This window comes from Pongo pygmaeus, chromosome 14 (assembly GCF_028885625.2).
Source record: "Pongo pygmaeus isolate AG05252 chromosome 14, NHGRI_mPonPyg2-v2.0_pri, whole genome shotgun sequence".
Lineage (NCBI taxonomy): Eukaryota > Metazoa > Chordata > Mammalia > Primates > Hominidae > Pongo > Pongo pygmaeus.
Genome location: NC_072387.2, coordinates 53907542 through 53914343, shown reverse-complemented (window position 1 = coordinate 53914343; position 6802 = coordinate 53907542).

Genomic DNA, 6802 nt, shown 5'->3' with positions numbered 1-6802 from the left:
GGAAATTGAGGCTCAGGATGTAGATTTAACAAGCACCCTAATGATGATTCAATAACCTGTGTAGCTTTGCTTATTGGGAAAGAATGCTTTGAGCAGCAAATACAAATTTCCCATCTATTCCATATTATTCATTGAATATAAATAAAGTAGTATTCTGGGCCAGGCACAGTGGCTCACGCCTGTAATCCCAGCACTTTGGGAGGTCAAGGTGGGTGGATCACAAGGTCAGGAGTTCAAGACCAGCCTGACCAATATAGTGAAACCCTGTCTCTACTAAAAATACAAAAATTAGCCAGGCATGGTGGTGTGCGACTGTAGTCCCAGCTACTAGGGAGGCTGAGACAGGAGAATTGCTTGAACCCAGGAAGCGGAGGTTGCAGTGAGCTGAGATTGTACCACTGCACTCCAGCCTGGGCAACAGAGCGAGACTCTGTCTCAAAAAACAAACAAACAAAAACAACACAAGCTTACTCTCTTCTAGTTCTGGAGGTCTGAAGTCTGAAACCAGTTTCATTAAGCCAAAATCAAAGTGCTAGCAGGGCTGGTTCCTTTTGGAGGCTCTGAGAGGAGAAGCCATTCTTTGCCTTTTTCAGCTTCTAGTGACGTCCCAATCCCTTGGCTGTGGCTCCTTCCATCTTCAAAGTACGTCGCTCTCATCTTGGCCTCCATTGTCGCACTGTCATCTCCTTTTCTACAGGCAAATCTCCCTCTGCCTGTGTCTTATAAGGACTCTTGTGATGACATTTGCGGCCTACCCGTGTAATCCAGGATAACCTCCTCATCTCAAGATCCTTTACTTAATTTCATCTGTGAAGTGTCTTTCACTATATGAGTTAACACTCACAGGTTCCAGGCATTAGCACCTGGGCATCTTTAGGGGCCATTATCCAGCCTCCCACAGCCTATATAGTCTTTTTGCACCCATACATTCAAGCCCAAGTGTAACAACCTGGTTACCTCTCAAAGAGTTCTCTGGAGTAGGTTTCTACCACAGTATCAGGCCTTTATGTAAAAATGAAAGGCTAGGTTTACCACATAATTCATAGTTAATTTGAACAAACATTCTATCTCATCCTCTCATTGTTTAAATAAATGAAGCCTCTGAGAATTCAATTGTCTCTGGTCATCACAACACAAAACAGAGAATTCGACCAATGTGGACAATCAGATGCCCCGATTTTATCTGGCTAGGCTGTTTATTTTATGCAATCTCTTCTTCCTTTACTGCTGGCGGGGGGCCCAGCTGACTTTGAGACAATAACTTTTCATGGTTTCTAATTAGAAATTAGAGCTTAATGCACTAAACTGATATCATACATAATCTCCCTTATGACCCAATTTTAAGACTTACAGGAAATTCACTAGGCACCAAAAAGAAATTGAATGCAGATCAGCAGATTACCCAGTTGTCTAGATCTCATTTCCTCAATACTTTATTCTCAAAAAAATCTTATTCTTGATTTAGCCAATTTAAGTATGTAAAACGGGGGGAAAAATGTGATCACAGCCTAGTTTTAAGGCATTGATTTGATTGTGTTGTAAAAAATATATTCTTTTTTTTTTTTTTTTGAGACGGAGTCTTGCTCTGTCGCCCAGGCTGGAGTGCAGTGGCACATCTCCACTCACTGCAAGCTTATGCCATTCTCCTGCCTCAGCCTCCCAAGTAGCTGGGACTACAGACGCTTGCCACCACGCCCGGCTAATTTTGTGTGTGTGTGTTTTTAGTAGAGACGGGGTTTCACCATGTTAGCCAGGATGGTCTCGATCTCCTGACCTCGTGATCCACCCGCCTTGGCCTCCCAAAGTGCTGGGATTACAGGCATGAGCCACCAAGCCTGGCCAAAAAATGTATTCTTTCAGAAAGATAACATGTTTGTTCTTTCATTCAGTTGATATATATTTATTAATGTTATTGCTATGCCAGTGTCTTAGTCCATTCGTATTGCTATAAAGGAATACCTGAGGCTGGGGTGGTGCCATGTTGGCTAGAATGGTGCCATATTTTCTGGGATAGCACCATGCTGATTGGGGTGGCGCCATGTTAGCTGGGGTGGCACCCGCCTCAGCCTCCCAAGTAGCTGGGATTACAGGCACCTGCCACCATGCCTGGCTAATTTTTTGTATTTTTAGTAGAGACGGGGTTTTGTCATGTTGGCCAGGCTGGTCTAGAATTCCTGAACTCAGGTGATCCACCCACCCCAGCCTCCCAAAGTGCTGGGATTACAGGCAGGAGCCACCACGCCTGGCCCAGATTTCTTTTATCACGCTCCATAGGCTCAATAGCAGGAAACGTGTAGAGATTCCTGTTGGTGACTGGTCACCATATCATTTGGATGAGCTACAGACAGACCTTCAATTATCCTGTATCTTACTGTTTTGCTATCTCTCTACACTGCAGTTATATGGACATGTGTCACCTCTGCCCCACTATCCAGAAATATGGACTCCTTTGTGCAGGGCCAGATCTGTTCCCATGTGCATCCTCATCACCTGGCACCAGGCCTGCCCATGCTAAGCCTCCATAAAATTGTTGGACTAAAAGGTGACATAGGATACTCAACTTCTCCCAGCCATACGTCTTCATGAACCAAATGGCAGTGCAGAAAGGGAATGTTTGCAGTTTCAGTGGGCCTTTCTGAGGGCACTGCAGGGCACACCTCTCCCACCAGGCCCTTGGTGGATAGAGTCGTGGGAGGTGCAGAATGGGGTCTCTTCAGAAGACACTTCCAGAGCCCCTACCAACGGTGGCTCAGAAGGTCTGGTTTTCAATGAGTCCACTAGGGAAGTCCACGTGTGACTGATTCGACCTTGATGCTTCTACCTCGCCAACTTTCCATCTGACTGACTCAGACCTAATAGTAGGGTTCTAGGCTGCTCCATGAGCCAAATAAATTTTCTGCTCGTTATAAATGACTCAGTCTGTGGTCTTCTGTTATAGTAGCACAAAACAGACTAAGACACCATTCCAGAGATATGCAAATATTCAACTGTGAGTCTCCAAAAATGAGATGGCAACTTCAAGTTCAGCTCTGACAGAAGTGACAAGAATGTACACACAATGAGCATCCCACACATCTCCCACCTTCTGGGCACATGTGGCCCACATCTAGCCAGTCTCCCTGAGCCAGCGCGTTCCAAAGCTGTCTTTGGATCATTGCTTCTCCATGACAATTTTTGCCAGTTCTTCACTGGCCTGCAGCGTTCCTTTCAAGTAAATTCCTGACCTGTGGGGGACAATCTGGGCCCAGCGTGCACCCCTGGCCGCGAGGACCACATGGCCAGAGAAGCAGAAAGGAGGCTTCAGGCACGAGAATTTAGGTTCTTCAGCTGTCACAAGTGAAGAGCACCACTTGTATTTTTTATTACTACCTGCTATGGACTGAATTGTGTTCAGTTCATAACACATAGTAATAAAAATGTATAGGTCGAAGCCCTAATCCCCAGTATGATGGTATTTGGAGTTGCAGGGCGGGGGGCTTTGGGAAGTGATTAAGGATAAGGTCAAGAGAGTGGGGTCCTCATGATGGGATTAGTGGCTTTACACCAAGAGGAAGAGAGACCAGAGTTCTCTCTCTCCCTTCCCCGCCCTCCCCCCACCTCTTTCTCTTTCTCTCTCTGCAATGTGAGGACATAGCAAGAAGGTGCCATCTGCAAGACAAGTAGAGAGCATCCTCCCCAGAAACCACGCCTGCTGCACCTTGATCCTGGATTTTCCAGTAAGAAATAAATGTCTGGGCTGGGCACGGTGGCTCACACCTGTAATCCCAGCACTTTGGGAGGCTGAGGCAGGCAGATCACCTGAGGTCATGAGTTCAAGACCAGCAAACCCTGTCTCTACTAAAAATACAAAAATTAGCCAGGCATGGTGGCAGGTGCCTGCAATCCCAGCTACTTAGGAGGCTGAGGCAGAAGAATCACTCGAACCTGGGATGCGGAGGTTGCAGTGAGCTGAGATGGCACCACTGCACTCCAGCCTGGGCAACAGAGTGAGACACTGTCTCAAAAAAAAAAAAAAAAAAAAAAAAAAAAAAAAAAAAAAACAGGAAACTCACCCAGTGCCATTCCCTCCCTTCAAGTATTGACTCCTTTCTGAGATTCTGGCTTTTGATCTCTCTTAGTGACTTCAGGTAATTTTTCTGCACTCCAGAGTTTAGAGTTGTTATCTATAGGAGGTCATTCTGATAGGTTACCTGGCTACCACTGGAAGTGGTCCCTGTTGAGGATATGATGAGTAGACCAGCTGATTGCTCATCATTCACTTTCCTCACTTTCTTCCAGCCTCCCAGGAAGTTCATTCCTTTGCTATGAAAACAGAATTTGTCTACCTGAGAAGCCCCGTCCAAGCAGTGGTCATGCAGCTCACATGTCAATACAATTTAATAAATTAAGGGACCAGTTTGCTAAGTGGCCCAATCTTGAATTCAACCACTCTGAAATGCTAAGGATTAAGACTCCAGAGGGATGAAAACAGAGCCAACAGGCCTGTGTTAGGCCCAGTTCTTCCAGGAACCAGCAGTGTGACCTTGAACAAGTCACTGACCTTCTCTAAGCCAGCAACATACAACGAGACCGTCATACCCGCCACACCCCACCTGCCTCATGGGTTGATTACAAAGATCAAATGAAGTAACATATGGGAAGCGTTTTGTAGACTGTGTCTGACATTGTGATTCTACTGTGACTTCCTGAAGTTTAAAGACAGAATTCTAGTCCCCAGGGCTTGACACCATAGTAGGAGCTTATGTACACAGAAGAATGAAGGGAATGAGTCTGTCCAGATTCTTTTCCATACAGTGTCTAGTAAGATGTGTAAGAGAAATGGTCACTCAACTAAGTCCCAAAAGGAACAGGGTCTGCTTTTCTTTCTTTTAGAACCCAAAGCTGAAGTCATCTGTTTGTAAAATGCAGAATGAAATACAATCCTAATTAAGTTGTGTCACAAGACATGCTGCTCAGGAGCCCCCTGCCCCTTGGGAAGCCATCCACAGGAAACACGAGCCTGAGGTGACTGGGAAGGCCAGATGGTGTCACTTAATACAAAGGAGAAGGAAACTAGGCACGAACTACTGATAGACAGTTACTCTAAAGGGAACTGGGTTTTAATTTCAATGGAAATAGAGCCCTGAGAACTCACAGGGAAAGCAAAAGGCACGGAGCGGGAATGCGGAGGGGCACGGAGGCAGGAAAGCGGGGGGCACGGATGCGGGAAAGCGGGGGGCACGGATGCGGGAAAGCGGGGGGCACGGATGCGGGAAAGCAGAGGGCACGGATGCGGGAAAGCGGGGGGCACGGATGCGGGAAAGCGGGGGGCACGGATGCGGGAAAGCAGAGGGCACGGATGCGGGAAAGCGGGGGGCACGGATGCGGGAAAGCGGGGGGCACGGAGGCGGGAAAGCGGGGGGCACGGAGGCGGGAAAGCGGGGGGCACGGATGCGGGAAAGCGGGGGGCACGGAGGCGGGAAAGCGGGGGGCACGGATGTGAGAAAGAGGGGGGCACGGATGCGGGAAAGCGGGGGGCACGGATGCGGGAAAGCGGGGGGCACGGATGCGGGAAAACGAGGGGCACGGATTCAGGAAAGCACGTGGCAGGGATGCAGGAAAGTGGGGGACACGGATGCAGGAAAACGAGGGGCACGGATTCAGGAAAGCACTTGGCAGGGATACGGGAAAGTGGGGGGCATGGATGCAGGAAAGGGAGGGGCATGGATTCAGGAAAGTACGTGTCATGGATGCAGGCAAGCAAGGAGCAGGGCTGGAAGGAAATTGAGATGGGGGCCATCATTCAGTGTGCCCTGGCTCAGTGCCTCCTGTGTGAAATGAGTTAAATGGCACCCACCTCTTAAAGTTATGCAACTATTTTCCATATCCCCCATCCCCCAGACCTCTCTGCCTCTGTGACATTTGTCCTGAGAACAGGGAAAGTAGCTCCCTGTGTTCGTATGGCCTGGGCAGGGCCTTACAGCAGCTTGACCAACCTGCAGCTGCTCTCCCTGTCTCTCCAGATGCAGCCTTTCCAGTTGGTGCTGGCTTTAGTTCCTGCTTTCTCTCTCCACGGGCTAAGAAGCCGGCTCCCTCTCTGCCCAGCACATGCTACTGGCCTCTCTTTCATGGTGTTCCTTCCTTCCAGTTCTCTGAACACACCAAACTCATTCCTTGGGGTTTTTGATGGCTTGCTTTTTCCTCAGCCCAGTAAGTTCTTCTCACCTGGAGGTGCAGTCAGCGCTTTTTCATTGTCCAGATCACTGCTCAAATGTCACTTCCCTGGAGAGGACTTCTTGGACCCACCAGCCTCAGCTCCCTCTTCCCAGCCACTTTCTATCACATTCCTGCATTCTGGCTTCCTCAAAGCTCTTATCTCTATGGGAAATTATCTTGCTTATTTGTGTGGTTGTGATTGTCAGCATCTCTTCATCAGAATGCATGTTTGCTCACTGCTGTATCCCCTGTGCCTAAGACCCTAGGATCACAGGCCACTATAAAATGATAGTAATTCATTTAGCCAAAGTGATAATTCCAAAATTTCTTTCTTTCTTTTCTTTTCTTTTCTTATTTATTTATTTATTTTTGAGACGGGATCAGGCCCTGTCGCCCAGGCTGGAGTGCAGTGGCTTGATCTCGGCTCACTGCAGCCTCTGCCTCCCAGGCTCAAGCTATTCTTGTGTCTTGGCCCCCCGAGTAGCTGGGATTACAGGTGCATGCCACATGCCTGGCTAATTTCTGTATTTTTAGTAGAGACAGAGTTTCTCCATGTTGGCCAGGCTGGTCTCGAATTCCTGGCCTCAGGTGATCCTCCCACCTCAGC